The following is a 17,292-nucleotide window of genomic DNA, read 5'->3' as shown; positions in this document are numbered from 1 at the left end:
CAGCCAGAGACTGCCAGGCAGAGCCTGTGACTTAGCACCTCCCATGTGTCCCCACTCTGCCTTTAGACAGGGCCACCTTGCAACCAGAGGCTGGAGAATGCTCTCCCTCTTCCTGTTTTAGCACAGCAGGATTGCTAATTCAGGGCCATGCCTGATCTCTTCTGCTTTCACAGTCCATGCAGAAAGCCAAAGCCACGCCAGCACCAGCCGCTGTTCTGTATAGTCCAAACAGTGAGCTGCATAGCCATGCTATTTTGAATGAGTGAATATATATATGTGTGCGATGTATTATATAAAATTGTTACATTTTACTTACATGCTGTGTGTTATATGTGATTGTTTGTTACTAGATAGATACATAGATAGATAGAGCAAGAAAAATAAAAGAATAAACATCCAATTGAGAGAAGCAATAAACAGAAAAACATCATCAAATTGGGTGCTAATAACACCCATCAGAATTGACTGGAGTACAGAGACTAGGAAAGAAAACAAAGGTGACATCATCAAGTCAGAAACTCAGGGGCAGTCCGCAGAAATCACCTGAGGCAGAGGCAGCTGGCTGTGGCTCCCACATGAGGGCTTTCTCTTGATGGCTGAGCATCCTCTTTCTTGTTTCCTCTGCAGGTGCTTTGCACCATGGCAAACCTTGCTGGAAATGGTCCAGCTATTCTCAGAGACTCAGTGTTTTCAATGCCCTTAGCTGCTTGCTGATTTTCCCTCTCCTGGACAGCCTGGCACAGGACTTAGAGGAGACAAGGAAGGGTCTCCTTGATCCAAGAGTCCATTTTCAATCAGTTTTAATAGCGTATGACAACTTACCAAGGTAATTTACATTACAACAGCAAGTCTGGCCCTGTGGCAAGGCAACCTGTGGTCTCTGAGTGTTCTCAGTCCTTCTAGGAACACAAATGTTCATGTTTCCTTCAGAAAACTTTGCTCACAGGTGTATAAAGTTCAGTCCCAGACAACACAGGTTCAAGCATATGTGCTCTTTACCTTCACGACAGCCAGGATGTCCTGCATTCTGGAATACACAGAGACCTAGTAGGGTCTATAATGGTATGGTACGGCTATTACCTCCACCGTGCGCTGCCTCCTCTTCCTCTTCCTCCTCATATTCCTCCTCTTCCTCCTCATATTCCTCCTCCTCCTTCTTCTCCTTCTCCTCCTCCTCCTCCTCCTCCTTCTCTCTCATTATTTCAGGAGAAGGAACCTGGGGTTGGAAGCTTTCTGGCCACGGGATGGTAACTGGGACTCGGTCTGGCTGCTGCAGCCTGCAGGTGGGGAGACAAGGAGCAGGATGTCCCAGAACCATGTTTTTCTATCTCTGGTCTGTGCCTATACAAGTTCTAAATGGGGCCTTGATGTTCCCGGAGGATGAAGTTCCCTTGGACTTTGTCTGGAATCTCTTTCTGGAATTTGACCATACCTCACAGCAAATTCTGTGTGTTTGCAATTTTATAATCTTCCACGAGAGGGCGGTAAGCCCACATCCACAGAGCGGCACTTGCCTGCTCAGACTAGTTTCCTTTGATGGCTATCTGAGAAGGGAACCTCACCAGACAACGCCTCCAGAGGACACTGATGGTCCAGTTTGCTTCTGGTTCCTTCTACAGCCTGGACTGGCAACTGCTGGCCCTGAGTTCTGGGCAGAACATGGAGTCTGTGCTGTTATGGTACTGGGAGACGCTGAGAATCCTAAATCCACCCTAGACCCGCACAGGTGAAGGTGTTGATCAGAGTGTGGCCGGCTTCGTAGGAACCCAGGTGTGAACATGGGTTGTTCTTCGTGTAGGGAGTGTAGATACCGCCTTTAAAACGCCTGCTCAGTGCTCGCTTCGGCACCACACATACTAAAATTGAAACAATACAGAGAAGATTAACTTGGCCCTTCCACAAGGGTGAAACGCAAATTCGTGAAGCGTTCCATATTTTTCTAATGACTGCTTATGCTGGAGAGGATGTGGGGTAAAGGGAACACGCCTCCATTGCTGGTGGGAGTGCAAACTTGTACAGCTGCTTTGGAAATCAGTATGGCTATTTCTCAGAAAATTAGGAAACAACCCACCTCAAGACCCAGCAATACCACTTTGGGGTATATACCCAAAGGATGCTCAATCGTGCCACAAGGACATGTGCTCAACTATGTTCATAGCAGCATTGTTTGTCGTAGCCAGAACCTGGAAACAACCTAAATGTCCCTTGAGTGAAGATGGATAAGGAAAATGTGGTAATTTACACAATGAAGTACTACACAGCAGGAAAAAAAATGACATCTTGAAATTGCGGGCAAATGGATGGATCTAGAAAACATCATATTGAGTGAGGTAACTCAGACCGAGAAAGACAAATATCATATGTACTCACTCATAAGTGGATTTTAGGCATAAAGCAAAGAAAACCAGCCTACAAATCACAATCCCAGAGAACCTAGACAACAAAGAAGACCCTAAGAGAGATATGAATGGATCCAATCTACATGGGAAGTAGAAAAAGACAAGATCTCCTGAGTAAACTGGAAGCATGGGGATCATGGGAGAGGGTAGGGAAGAGGAAGGGAGAGGAGTGGAGAAAAATATATAGCTCAATAAAAACAATTAAGAATAAAATAAATTGCCTGCTTAATAAATATTAAGGAGGGCTAGGAGGAAAGTTGTTTCATTTTGTTGTGTTCCTTCTTTTCTAAAATTGTATTCATTTTACATACCAACCCTGTTCCCACCCCTCTTCCTGCTCTGCTCCACCTCACCCTGTTTTCTTTCTTGTTTTTTGTTCATATAGGGTCTCTTTCACCTGTGTGGCACAAACTAGCCTTGAACTTCTAATCTTCCTGCCTCAGCCTCCTGAAAACTGGATTAGAGGCATTTGCCAAGCCCTGTCATAAATGCTTTCACTTTTTTTTAAAAAGGCGCATTTTTTAAAATGTGTGTGTGTTGATATTTTGTTGATATTATTTGACAAATAAAGCACGCCTGGAGATCAGAGTGCAGACCTAGCCACTAGATAGCCACAGAGGTCTGGCAGTCGTGGCTCACACCTGTAATCCCAGCACTTGGGAGGCAGAGGCAGGAGGATCTTTGTGATTTCAAGGTTGCCCTGGGCTACACAAGATTGATTCAGTCTAAAAAAGAAACAGAGCCAGGGAGTGGTGGCTCACACCTTTATTCCTAGCACTAGGAAGGTGAAGACAGGAAGGAATGTGGATGGACAGAGAGAGGAATATAAGGCAAGAGGAGACATGAGCTCACTTCATTCAGTCTGAGATTCTGTAGAGACAGGATTCAGTCTGAGAAGTTTGCAAGAACTGTTTCTCTGATCTTTCAGCTTTCACCCACTAATATCTGACTCTAGGTTTTTATTATTAAGATTAATTAGAAATCCCATTGTGTATGTGTGTGTGCACATGCACCTGCAAGCTTGTGCATGCAAGAGCACAAATAAAAAGTCAGTTGCTTCTCCCTCTTCTGCTGTGGGATTCCCCTCTGTATGCTGTGAACATGTTTTATCACTATTGACTAATAAAGAAACTGCTTTGGCCTATGGCAGGGCAGAATAAAGTCAGGTGGGAAATCCGAACAGAGAGATAGAGAGAGAGTAGGTGGAGTCAGGGAGACTTCGGTAGCTGCCAAAGGAGACAGTCATCAGAACCTTACCAGTAAGCCACAGCATTGTGGCGATACACAGATTAGCAGAAATGGGTTAATTTAAGATATAAGAACTAGCTAGGAAAACACCTGAGTCATTGACCAAACAGTGTTGTAATTAATATAGTTTCTGTGTGATTATTCGGGTCTGGGTGGCAGGGAAATGAATGAGTATTCTCCTTTTTATAAATAAAAAATAAATTTATTTGTTTATTATGGATACAGTGTTCTCCCTGCATATATGCCTGAAGGCCAGAAGACGGCATTAGGTCTTGTTACAGGTGGTTATGAGTCACCATGTGGTTGCTGGGAATTGAACTCAGGACCTCTGGAAGAACAGTCAGTGGTCTTAACCATTGAGTCATCTCTCCAGTCCTGTTTTGTTTTTTTGAGATAGGGTTTCTCTTTGTAGCCCTGGCTATCCTGGAACTCGCTCTATAGACCAGACTGGCCTCAAACTCAGGGATCCGCCTGCCTCTGCCTCCTGAGTGCTGAGATTATATGTGTGCACTACCACCTCCAGCTTTTTGTTACTCTTAAAATTCTATTTTAGACTGGACTCAGAAATGGAAACTCTCAGTGAAGACAGACTATAACACTTAGCTATCTGTTCCTGACATTTTCTTTGGTTTCCCTCATTCTCTTGGCCAAAGTTTAGTGTATTGTACACTGTCTTAGTGCATGCTTCTGCAGAACAATGCTGGCAGTGGTGTTAGTGTGTTATACATCCTCTTAGTGTGTGCTTCTGCAGAACAATGTGTTGCAGTGGTGTTGCAGGACTAATAAGATGCTGAATCTTGGGCATTTTTGGTCCTGAGCTTCTTGTCCTCTAAGCTTAGGGGCTTTCTGACAACATATTGGCAGAAATCTCTTGCTTAGAGGGACTGAAAAGCTTTTGGATTCTGCTAGCCTTTTTGAACCTCAACAGCCAAGGCACAGTTGATGTGAGATGCCCCTCTGAAATGCTGTGAATATGTTTTATTGCCATTGGTTAATCAAGAAGTTGATTTGGCCAATAGCCAAGCAGGTTATAGCTAGGTGAGAAAGCCAAGCAAAACTATAGGGAGAAGAAGGGCAGAGTCAGGGAGATGCCAGCAGTTGCATCAAAATGTGAGGTAACAAGCCACGAGCCTCATGATAAAATATAGAATAATAGAAATGGGTTAATTAAAGTTGTAAGAGCTAGTTAATAATAAGCCTGAGCTAATAGGCCAAACAGTTTGTAACTGATATTAAGCCTCAGAATGGTTATTTGGGAACTGGTGGGTGGGAGAGAAACCTCCAGTTACACACGGTAGTATCTGTCAGTCCAGGGACATCATCACACAGTAACATCAGTGATGTTTCCTAAAAGGCTCTACCAAATCCTCTGGTTCAGGTTTACAGATGAGGGGATAGCTTCAGCAAGTTCCAGAAGAGGAATGGTGGAAGGGTACAGGTAGTTTGTAAAACTTACAGAGAGCAGGAGATCAGGTCTGGGGGCCACGTGGCTGTGAAGAACAAGGCCACTTGAGGCTCAGCCTTTAGGACTCTCTACCTTGTAAACCACGCAGGCCCATCAGCAGAGCCTCAGTGGTCATGTCTGCTACAGCCCTCTGACAGAACCATCATCTCTATCCAATGCAAGCAGATGGCATTCCCATGTGTGGCTGCTGCCCCCTATTGTTTTTAATGAAATCTCAATCATTTGGTTTTTCAATAGACTTGAGAGCCAGATGCTGGGACCAAAGTCTGCTAGCTCAGAGAGCAGAGAGAGCACCAGCTGACCTTCTTCCTCAGCTGCTGTCCACAACTTCCTTCTCCCACAGTCTCAAACAAGTCTCTTGCTGCGCAGCGTTCCTCCATTCTACTTCTTGTGAGCCTCTCTATCCATCCTCCTGACTCCCTCTTACTCTCTATGGTTTTTTCCTTAATCAAGCTATGTTCACTTCTTTCCAACTGGCTGCTAGTTCTGCCTCTTGACCTATGGTTGACTTTATTTAATCCTGTTTACAATATTTAAGTATAAAGCTCTTGGATTGAAGTCGTGTGCTAGAGCTGAGCCACACCACAGCTAGAAAACTCTTGGATTAAAGGTATAAAAGGTGGTGCACACCTTTAATACCAACACTGGTGAGGCAGAGGCAGGCTGATCTCTGTGAGTTCAAGGCCAGCCTGCTCTACAAAGCAAGTTCCAGGACAGCTATGGCTACACAGAGGAACTCTGTCTCAAAAAACAAACAAACAAACAAAAAAGTGTAAGACCTGTTGGTCACAGGCCACTAAGTCTGTTTTGTAGCCTCTGGACATCCTCACAGTGTCCCCCTTCCTCCTCTCCCACTTACCACCACAGCCCTAATGACAGCAGCAAAGCAGGGCCCCCTAGCACAGCACAGCCCCTCCACACAAACTTCCAAGTGCACACCATTCCCAGCAGGAACCACATGCTCAGTAGCCTCTCCAAATGGTGCTGCTGACTTCCATCTTCCAATGTAGTCGCATTAGGAAAGTTGGTGATGGTCAGTGCATGCTGGATGACCGGGGGTGAGGTGGGAGGACGACCGAGGAGCAAACCAGGAGGAAAATCTAGATGTCTACTGTTGGTGTGATCGCATCCCTGGCTCCTTCCAAATTCTCTCCTATTGAAGTCCTGACCCCCAGGACCTAAGGGTATGACTGTAGTTGGAGATGGGGCCTTCACAGAGGCCATCAAGTCAAGATGAGGTCATATGGGGGTGGCTCTAATCAAGCATAACCAGTGTCCTTATTTAAAGGGGAGGCTTGGGGGCACTTGCTGGCAGTAAGGACGGAGCTGGATCCCAGCACACATGTACCGGATACATACATGTACCTAAACCGGATATTAGGTGCACATTTGCAACCCCAGCTCTGCAGGGGAGCAGACAGGAGAATTAGCTGAGCATAACAAGAAACCCACACCTACGTTCAGGGAGAGCCCCTGCCTCCTGGGAGTAAGCAGAGTTACAGGAGGCTGCTCTGGGCCCTCGTCTGGCTTCCACGCATGTGCATACGCACCCAGACCTGCACGTGCACACATACGCATAAATGTTTAAATCATTTCAGAGGTTTGGACACAGCAGCCGCTCTACAGAGGGAGATGCTGTGTGGATATGGACTGCAAAGACAGATACCATCTGGAATCTAAAGAAAAGGTGTCTCTGAGGAACTGACCCTGCTGCTGTGAATGGGCCTTCACAGTTTCGTGTTGTGTTCCCTGTGGGAGTCCTGAAGCCTTTGGGGGGTGGGGGCTGCCTGGCTAAAGTTGGTCAGGAAAGGCAGGTCTTTGAAAGTGACACCTTGTCCTGGACCTGGGCTGTCTCTCTGTCATCTGTGATCACCCTGCTCCACGCTCTAGTCTCTGTGCATGAACCCTTCTACTTCACCTTCCCAGCCATGATGGACTCAGCCATGAGCTGAGAGGGGTCTTTCTCCTTTGTTCCCTTTAGGTATTATGAACAGGTTGACTGAAAAGTAACTATACTCCCACTGACACCTCGGTCACGGACACGCAGCCCCCACGACTGTGACAACTGTGTCTGTTTCAGCCATTCACTGTAGGAGTTGGCTGTAGCAGCCCTAGGGAGCTCGAACATAGGTAGTCCTTACGCCCCAAGTAGGGCCTGCTGGTTTTCCCACCCGATCTAGTGTGCCGTGTTCCTTTTCCCTTATCACTTGTTTGTATTAGCTTTCTGTTACTGTGAGAAAAGAACAAATCGTTGTGTTAAAAACAGTAGAGGTCTATGACAGTCCCGCTGCTCTGTGGTAGCATAGCCCCCACATGAGTTCCTGGGACACGGAAAGTTCACGGTTAGAACATGGGGGAACGAAAGGCTGTGAGTCTCGCCACCCTATTTCAAGGCGTGCCTCCAATAACCCCTCCACCCCACCCTATCTCCTAAAGCTTCTAGCTAAGAACTAAAGGCCTTTAGAACTTCAGCCCGCAGGGAATTCCAGATCCAGAGAACAGCAGAAACTTTCCTTGGAATTTCCCATTTTCTAGCCGTGCCTGCCTGCCCATGCCCTGGGCAGTTACCTGTGCCCGGTGCTGGGGACGCCACTGATAATAACTTACTATGAGGCCAGGCAGTTCAGGGAGGGACCTCTCCTCATCCCTACGGTGGAGAGCCCGGAGTGTAGCTCAGCACCTTCAGGTGCTCACTGTGCAGAGCTGGCCTGCATCAGACTCGCTAGTCAGAGAGCACCCTCCCCTCCAGAGGCCTCGGGCAGGCAAGGTTCCCAAGCACAGGCTATTTCTCACAGCAGGTCACTGTGCTTGAGGACCTGGCCAGCCCGATAAAAAGATACCCACGCCAAAGTCGTGAGGTGCTCCTGCTAGGCACATCCAAATCCAAGGGTGCTCTCTGTCTTCTGTAAACTGCCAGGCTTTGTTGGACCAGGTTTTTAGAGTCTACTGGGACCTAGGGGAAACCCAGAAGCTATTTTTTTTTTTCAAAAAGAGAAAAAGAAGAAAGAAGGGGCCGTGAAAGAAATCTGCCTGGTATACAATAGAGACCTGTATGAAAATGTTCTTTTTTAGTGCACGCCAGCACTGGGAGGTAGAGGCGGATGACTCTCAATGAGCTTGAGGCCAGCCTGGTCTACAGAGCAAGTTCCAGAGGAACCCTGTCTTGAAAGACAAAGAGAGAGAGAGAGAGAGAGAGAGAGAGAGAGAGAGAGAGAGAGAAGCAATTCCCTTTTGTAATAGCATCATGTACAATAGACATACACCATAAATCTTATTTTATTTTATTTTTACAGAAAACAGTTTGCTGAAGGAAACATTGTATTTTTCTGTAGCCTCAGGGGTTGAGTGTGGCCTCTAGGACCCGACCCATGGGGATACTAGTAGCACCGTTGTCCTGTGGGTGCCAGGGCCCCTGCCGGCTAGTTCTGTGCTTGCTTGCCCTGCATCCCTGACTGGAACCCTCCCAGAACCCCCTCCTGATACTGGGATGCCTGGTCCTGTGGTCCAGGGCTCTGCCATCTATTTAGCTGACCTTCCCCTGTCTCTGAGCACAGCATCCCTCAAGGTTTGAGCCTCACCTTCTCAAGGAAGTATGACAATCGTCCTGTCTGTCTCCCAGGAATCTATTCGGTCACCCCCTCCTGGCATGCAGCAGAGCCTGGGACAGAGGCACCAATCCCGTTTCTGCATTTCTGTGGGAATGTGAGCACTGGAGAATCCTCATCTGTCGCCGGGCACCACCAATTGACACCAGTCTTTGGTGTTCGGTGACACCTGTAGGAAGAACTAAAGATGAATGAGATAGATAAGAAAAATTGGATGAGGACCCAAGTCATCCGCGGTTCTGATCTGAAGTTAGTGTGCTGGGAGCAAACCCCCTTGCCATCTTCAGCTCCTGTCTCACGCCCCAGAATCCCTGGGAAATCTAACGCCATGTTGAGAGAAAACGTGTGTGCTGGGGCAGGTGTCTCAGGCTAAAGCCTAGGGTTTGTAAGGATGAAATCTTGCCTTAGGTGCTTTGGGGAGGTGGGCTGTGGCATAGTCACATGGCTTTCTCAAAACTGTGGGGACCAGGGGACAAGGGAAAGGCACGAGCAGCCGGGTACATAGCTATCTCCACTCCTTTCTCTGCTGCTGAAATGTTGGAATGTGGCTGCTGTCTGTCGGCTTCCCCTTGGATAGATGATGAGCATACAACAAACATTGGCTTTCAGATAAGCTGCTCCGGTCATCAGAGCTAGTTGCCGCGGTCCACGTGGCAGTGTCTCTGAGATTGAGTAAGCAAAGCTAACCCAGTTGGTCTTGAATCTGCTCTCTGAGTGAGAACAACAGGCTAAGACTGCCATGTTCTCGTGTGAGTGGGTCACCTAGTGTGGACGGTGCTGCAATAGTCCAGCCTTAACTTCCAGGCATGGGGTCAACTGGCCAGGTCAGTCACCCTCCTACATCAGAGAGTTCCGCTGGCAAACGTCAACCGCCTTGATTTTGCCACCTTCAGAAAACAGTCCCACTGAGGCTGGCCCTGTGGCTTCCTGCCACAGAGACACAGGCTTGAACTACGGCAAATCTGAGCAAGAGGAAGAAGACACAGCCATTGCAATAAGGAGGTATCCCTGGAAAATCCCAGGTGTGGCGGTGCACACCTGTAATAGTCCCTGCACTTAGGGAGAGGGGGCAGGAGGCTGGGAGCTGGGGGCCAGTTGTGCTGTGTAACACCCGTTTCAAACAGAACAAAATCTGAGAACACAAACTTAGGGAGCACTATAGAGAGACCAGCACACAGCTGGTGCATGGCTGGGCAGGGGCTAAAGCCTTGGTCTAAGGAGACAGCACGGCAGGGGGCTGAGTCAAGCCTCCAGGCCTTTGGAGTATGGAAGGTTACCTTGTGTCTGCTTGGGGCATCAAGCAGATGCAAAGATCTCAAGCACACCTAAGCTACAGCACTTAATTAGATCTGAAGAGGATAAAGAAAACTCGGGCTAGACCCTCCCTGGGCACATGCTGTGTCTCGGGCATGGAGAGAAACCTTGCAATGACAGCCTAACACCTGAAGAGGTAGGACAGGCACTCCAGGACCTTTCAATGTGTCAGCTGCAGGTGGACAGATGGCTTCCACCACAACATAGACACTCTGGACTTGCCTGAAACAGGACCGTGAGGATGCACACTAAAGGGTGGGGGTCTCTGAGGCCAGTGCTGACTGCTGGCTGTGCTGGGAGCTGTGGGGAAATGTGGCCATTGTGCTGGCTAATGAGTACCCTGGGGCATCCCCTGGAGAAGACTGCTAAGCCAACAGAAAGTCCTTTGTTAGCATAGTTTAGAACTGAGAGAGGAACCCAGAGGGGACACTGCTTAGATGCAGGACACACCAAGCCCTACTGGCACAGGGATTTCATCAGGTATAGAAATTATTTCGCAGTCATGTTTGGTTTGGGGCAGAGGGTGCTTGCTTGGGGCCCAGTTTTACTATCAGTGTGGAGGATGGACCCAGGGCTGTCACACACACACACACACACACACACACACACACACATACACACACATTCTTTCTATTATAATCAATGAGACCGACTTGTGCTGCATCACCAGGGCCTGCAAGGGTGGGTACTGAGCCCAAAGAACAGCTCACACCTAGACCAAACCAGCACCTATGTATTTAGAAAGTGATGTCACTGTCAGGAGTCTGGGAAACTGCCTCTTCTACATTACCTCAGGACTCAGAGCTGAGAACTGGGTCTGAGATGGGAGATAGGATTTATTTATACTTTGGGTCAAAACTGGATTCAGAAGCTCTCTGCTGCGCGTGGCTATAGTTATGTAGTGACTGACACCAGAGCTGAAGCAGAAGCTGTGTGTAGATGAACTGGGGGTCCCAGTTATCAGCCTAGGAGAGGTTTCTTCCGGTAGATAACTCTTTCTCCTGGGCCAGGGCTCTAGGGTGGCCGTTTTCATGGCTAGCACGGTAGTCCTGAAAGATCTGAATTCCTAGTTCTCAGACACAGTGCAACATCACTGCTAAGAGGCAGCTGACTCCCACCATCCCCGGGTTCACCCAACACTTGAATAAGAGCTGATTGGAGAGTGAAGGATTTCAGCTCAGATGCAGAACTCCTCGGCCTCATCCCTTCCCCCCCCCCACCCCGCACTGACTGATAGGACAGAAAACGCACAGGGTATGGTTGCTCAGGTCTGTAACCCCAGCACTCAGACCCTGAAGCGGGATTGCAGGTCTCAAGCTGGCTGTTCAGTAAGAACAAGTCTCAAGAATCAAAACCTGAAAATAAAAAGATGAAGGGAAAGGGAATGGAGTGCACGTGGTCGAAGGGTGGGGACATAGCAACACGATGCAGAAATTAGCGAGACCATTATGAATATGCTGTGCAGACAAAGGAAAATCATAACCATGGGGCTGCAGGCAAGCCATCAGAGGTGTCCCTGCTTTGTTTGGGACAGGGTTTTGCTGTAATGGCCGAGCTGAGCTGGAACTCCTATGTAACTTGATACTGACCTCAAACTTGGCATCTTTCCCTGTCGGCATCCCATGTGCTGCAGTGGCAGGCCTGTGGCTGTGCCTGACAGGTTATTTTTATTTCTTTCCAGTTCAACATTCTTTCTGTGTTGTGGGACAATGGTCTGTATCATGTCAATTGTAGTTTAATAAAATGCTGATTGGCCAGTAGTCAGGCAGGAAGTAGAGGCGGGGCGACAAGAATTCTGGGAAGAGGGAAGTTTCATTCTGCAGTTGTCACCCAGATACAGAGCAAGCAAGATGTGACTGCCTCGCCAATAAAGGTACCAAACCATGTGGTTAACACTGACAAGAATTATGGGCTAATATAAGTTATAAGAGTTAATAAAAAGCCTGAGTTAATGGGCCAATCAGTTTATAACTAATGTAGACCTCTGTGTGTTTATTTGGGACTGAACGGCTTTGGGACCTGGTGAGACAGAGACCTCAGCCAACATTTCTGTGTGTGCTAGAGATCAAAGCCAGAGCTTGCACATGAGCTGTTATGATTTGAGTGGGAAACATTCAAATGTCTCCCACAGGATCATGAGCTCGAAGCCTGGTCTCCAGGGCTGGTGATGGGGATGCGTTGTGGCATTTATAAAACGACCAGGAGGCAGGGCCTGGGCGCCACAGGTGAGTCTCTGCTTGGAAGCCTTTGACTTACAGCCTGGTCCTGGTTCCAGTTCCTCTCTCCGCATCCCAGTCCACAGCCATGTGAGAAGCTCCTGCTCCAGGCCTCCCCGGCTATGCACGCACTGTGCTGTTTATGCTGCTATGGAATGAAAACTCCCAAAATCATGAGCCAAAACATGTGAGGTATTTTATCACAGCAACGGCAGAAGTAATACACTAGACTTCAAGCTATGGCTCAGCACCATGAACACTTTATTTCATGCCACATTGGCTGGTCCAAAGCTCACTGTAAAGACCAGACTGACCTCAGCTTTACAGAGTTCTGATTCTGCCTTCCCAGTGCTGGAATGCACCGTGACACTTGTTTTCAGGGCTCAGCACAAAGTGTTTGAGTGATGGACATGCCAGCGATCTTATCAATAAACATCAGATACATATATGGAGATGCTGAGGATGGCATGTAACTTACTGAAACAGTATATATTTAGTATGCACAAGGTCCTGGATTCAATTCCAACTACCAAAAGAAAAAAAACCCCAAAAAGTTACAACTCATTAAAATGTTCAATTATATACTGATTAAAAGTAAAAATATCAAAACATTATTTAAGTTTTATCAAATTGGCCATGAAATAATGAATTCCACCATGAAAAAACAAGATTGGCCAAGTCAGTTAATATAGAATATGGGAAAGGAAAAGAATTGTCTTAAACATCCATCTCCTTAATTGATGAAAGAAGCAACGGCTCTGCAAGAAATAGGAAGCTGCTCAGGCTGGCGCCGTGGTGGGTTAGGTGGTAGTGTTGGTGGGAAGTGGCGTTGGTGGTGGGAGGTAGTATTGGTGGTGGGTGTTGGTGGAAGGTGGACATGGTGGCAGCGGCAGACACACAGCTGCCTGGCATTAGGGATTGGGAAGGAGGCTGTGCTCTCAGCAGCCCTCCTGAAATGCAGTAGGTGCTGAAGCTCTGTGCATAGGACTCAGATGCCCCTGCATGCGGAACAGAGCCTCAGACGCAGAGCAGGTCTAAGATCACCTGCTGCCTATAGGTGCTGGCTGAGGGGCTGCTGCGCGAGGAAAGCCTCTAGCCTTAGACATGTGTCCCACGTCACAGATGCTGAGCCTTAGACATGTGTCTCACATCACAGATGCTGAGCCTCCCAGTGGGCAGGAAGCTGGCTGTAGACCCTCCTGTGGCTGTCCTTCAGGGTATCCATGGGCTCGGGAGGTGGGCTGCCTTCTGACTCTTCACACTTGCCCTGCACAGTGGACTCAAAGTAGCCAGTTCTACACACTGTCCAAACATGCACGAGCATGTGGAGTTGGCCTTCTAAACTTCCAGGAGATCATCAGCACAGTGTGCCTGCTGTCACAGTCTCTTGGGCTTTGACCTGAACAGCCCAAATCCTCCTTCAGGCAGATGCATGTCATCACAGGGATGTTTTTTCCCAACATGCGTCAGTGGGAAAGTGTCGTCAGTGGGAAAGTGTGGCTTACGGTGTGCAGGAAAGCTGGGTTCACATTCTAGGCAAGCTCCCTAGTAGAGCGGGGCTTCGGGATACTACTCCTTTACCTCGACATACCATGTCACTCTGTTCCACAGGCGTGAGCTAATGGGAAGCTCCGCGTCCAGAAGTGACCCTGAGTAGGAAACACGTCCTATCGTTGCCCTGGTGGTGGCAATGAGACAGCGGGAGAAAGGCCTCTGCAGTCTCTTCAAATTCTCTGCGGGGCAGGAGCTAGACGTTCTGGGGCCCACACCAGCTCTCCAGTTTGGCTCTCTGTAGAGGGCCAGTGTAGGCAGACTTTTCTGTCCTGCCAGCCAATTCCCAAATAACCACACAGAGACTTAATTATAAATGCTCTCCTGATAGCTTATGCTTGTTTCTAAATAGCTCTTATGATTTAAATTAACCCATATTTCTACCCTCTGCCACACAGTGGCACCTTCTTTCAGCAAGGCATGTTCTTTTTCGTCTCATGGTGCCTCCTCAGACTCCTGTGCCTCTGCCCTTTTTCCTCCCAGCATTCTCTCCACCATGAAAATTCTGCCTATCAGCCAGTCAATTCTTTATGAGCCAGTGAGAGTAATACATACTTAGTGTGTAGAAACATTGTTCCACAGCAGGCTACTCCCACAGCTCACTTGGAAGCCCTGCTCATTAGCAAAAGAAACCAGAGAAGATAAGGCTGAGCAGCTTTCAGTCCAAGAGCCCTCACAGGGAAGACTCTGCACTGGTCCTCACAGAAGTTCAGTTTCACTGAAGAGGCCATGACTTTTGTTTATGGCCATCTTTGAGATGTCATGATGGGGAGAAATAATGTATGCCCGGTGTTGGGGAGCACCCAGAGCTGTTTAAATGTTATTGGTGATGGAAGCCTAGCTGGGGTGTCTCAGTGGGTAGTGTGCTTGCTAGACATGAACAAAATCCTACGTTAGTTCTCAGCTTTGTGTCATCTGGGCGTAGCAGTAAATACCTGTAGTTCAGATGAAGACAGGAGCTCCAGGTTGTCCTGGTTACAGTGAGCTGGATGTCAGCCCAAGACCCTGTCTCAAAAATACTACTACTAATCAAGGACCCTTGTTTCATAGTTTGCATATTCCTGCCCTCCCCCACACCATGAGTTTGCTATACTGTGTGTCCATATACGCTCACAGCTTAAAGTCACAGAAAATGCATGTGGTCCCATCAAACCCTTGTTATAGTTATTCTCAAATGTGTTTTCTATGTGTAACGTCACTAAGCTTTTGTCTCCTGGTTTTTGGCGTTAATTGGTGCTATAGCATGGATCAGGAATGTCCCAGAGGTCCATATGCTGACAGCTTGAACCCCAACTTTCTGCTGTGTATGTTTCGGGAGGGGGTAGACTCTTTAGGGGTGAGACCCAGTTAAAAGAAAATTAGGTCAGTGCCCATGAGAATCTCTTCCCTGGGGAGAGCCCCGAGACAATCCAAAGGATAATCCCACTGAAGTTCAACCTAGGAAATCAAGGAGTTTGTTGGGCTTATTTACAAAGCCTGGGCGAAGGCTGGCTTACAGCAGGGTGGGAGACCTCAGAGCAGTGGCAGGGATGGCGGCTTTCCCACAGTGGCAGAGGCGGAGTTCCTCTTCCAATCCCCTTTCTCCAGCCTGCACAGTCTAGCACCTCTGAGACCTGGAGAGCAAGTCCAGTGAAGGCAGGACCGCACACAAAAGGCTGAAGGAAGGAAGGAGCAGGGGGAGTCTCGGGTGAGGGTCCAGTGACCCTCTTGACCCCATCCTCCTCTGAGGAAATGTCCACAGTCAGCAGGTCCAGTCAGCAGGTGATGTTGCCTTGCAGGCAGTCACAGCTGATCAGATGAAAACGGTGGCTGTTTTGTTCGGAGGACAGTACCCCACAACACCCACCCCTTCCTTCGGTTCTTATATTCTTTCTGTCCCACCCCCTTCCCCTGATGTTCCCCGAGCTTCGGAAGGGTACACAGATGCTGAACTAGTCTCCTGTACTTCCAACAGGGTATGTACCCTCGGCCCTCTCCATGATCCCTCAATGATCTCTGGTGGTTCTAGAGGTAGTCTAATTATAAAAAGGAGTAGGGGCAGGGGTGGAAAACATCCAAATGGAACTGGCCGTAGTAACCTGTAGCCATAAATACAAGTGTTTGGAACCTGGCAGATCACACTCGTGTGATAAAAGAAGACTCTCAGCCATTTTCCCTACGAATCCTCTGTGTCTGTTAGAATTCTACTGCTGTGATGAAACACCACAACCTTATATATAAACTCACTGGGGAGGAAAGGGTTTATTCAGCCAACTCTTCCACATCACTGCTCGTCACTGAAGGAAGTCAGGGCAGGAACTTGAGCAGGGCAGGAACCTGGAGGCAGGAACTGACTCAGAGGCCATGGAAGGTTGCTGCTTACTGGCTTGTTCCTCATGGGGACCTGCTTAGCCTGCCTTCTTATAGAACCCAGGGCCACCGGTCAGGGGGAGGTGGCACCTCCCACAAGCAGTTGGGCCTTCTCCCACCAATCACAAATTAAAAAAATGTCCTACAGGCTTGCCTACAACCCAGGCTAGGGAGGGAACCGCAATTGAGGAAATATCTCAAGACTGGATTCAACCCAATTCCCTACCTAGAGAACCCAGGCAGTGGTGACCTTGAACTTCTGATAGTCCTGCCTCCACCTTCCTAATTCACCACCCCACCTGGTTCACGAACAAAGCTGGAGGTGGAACCCAGCCAAGGTTTCCAACAAGTACCAGGCAAGAATGTAGAGTCCCAGCCCTCTTTAGAGAGGACAAGAAGGTCCTCTTCAGTCTGCTTTTAGTAAACAAACACTGAATGAACCCGGGAGGCTGTCAGGTGTGGCTGGGAGCGGTCCTACCACCTGAGATAATGAGATTGTTGGGCGAGGATTGAAGGCAGTGGTGTTCTTTGTGCGACCCGGTTTAAAGCAGAGGAGATTCGAGAGCCTTCCCTGACGTTAGGAAGGGTGGGAGAGACGGGAGCAAACGTCCCCAGGCCTTTCCATTTGCTTCAGCCCAATTGCTCTGCACTCCGGCGCTTGCCATGACTAGGGCGTGGCCCTGAGCCCCAAGCCTGGCTAAGGTGGGTGTCCCAGCCAACGCTCATCCAGTGTGCACACGGAGAGACTTACGTAACCTTCCCTTTTGCACACGTGGGCAGCCACCCAGCTGGAGACCGAGGCTTCGTGCTATTTTTAACTGCCTTCCTCCTCTGCTCTCTGTGACTCCAGCCCGAGCCGGTCGCCGCCGCCTTGCAGGATCTCGGCGGTCGCCGGCTGGGCAGAGAGACAGGAGCAGGAGGACGGGGACCCGACCTACCCGTTGTACCCCCTTGGCCCACGCAGACCGGCTCGGGCCGGCGGGCGGAGAAGTGTCACTTCACGGTCCCTAGCAACCGTCAGCCAGCCCTCGCCGCCGGCCTCTTTTACGACCGCAGCCGCAGGCGCGCGCCGCCCGGGGGGCAGGCAGGAGGTGTGTGGGCCGCGCCAGCCAATCCGGGCCGCGCGCTCTAGCGTAGCGCGTTCT

At 48.8% G+C, this 17,292-nt stretch overlaps 1 non-coding gene across 1 annotated transcript; it reads left to right on the top strand.

Annotated features, from left to right (window-relative positions):
- The first annotated feature begins 1,832 nt into the window (after nucleotides 1–1,832).
- LOC125392437 (U6 spliceosomal RNA) lies at nucleotides 1,833–1,939 on the top strand. Its single transcript, XR_007229516.3, has one exon. It is a non-coding gene; the product is annotated as a U6 spliceosomal RNA (small nuclear RNA).
- The last annotated feature ends 15,353 nt before the right edge of the window (nucleotides 1,940–17,292 follow it).

The sequence above is a fragment of the Myodes glareolus genome, chromosome 1 (assembly GCF_982192425.1).
Source record: "Myodes glareolus chromosome 1, mMyoGla1.1, whole genome shotgun sequence".
Classification (NCBI taxonomy): Eukaryota; Metazoa; Chordata; class Mammalia; order Rodentia; family Cricetidae; genus Myodes; species Myodes glareolus.
The sequence above is the reverse complement of the archived record's forward strand: the minus strand, read 5'-3'. Positions and strand labels throughout refer to the sequence as shown.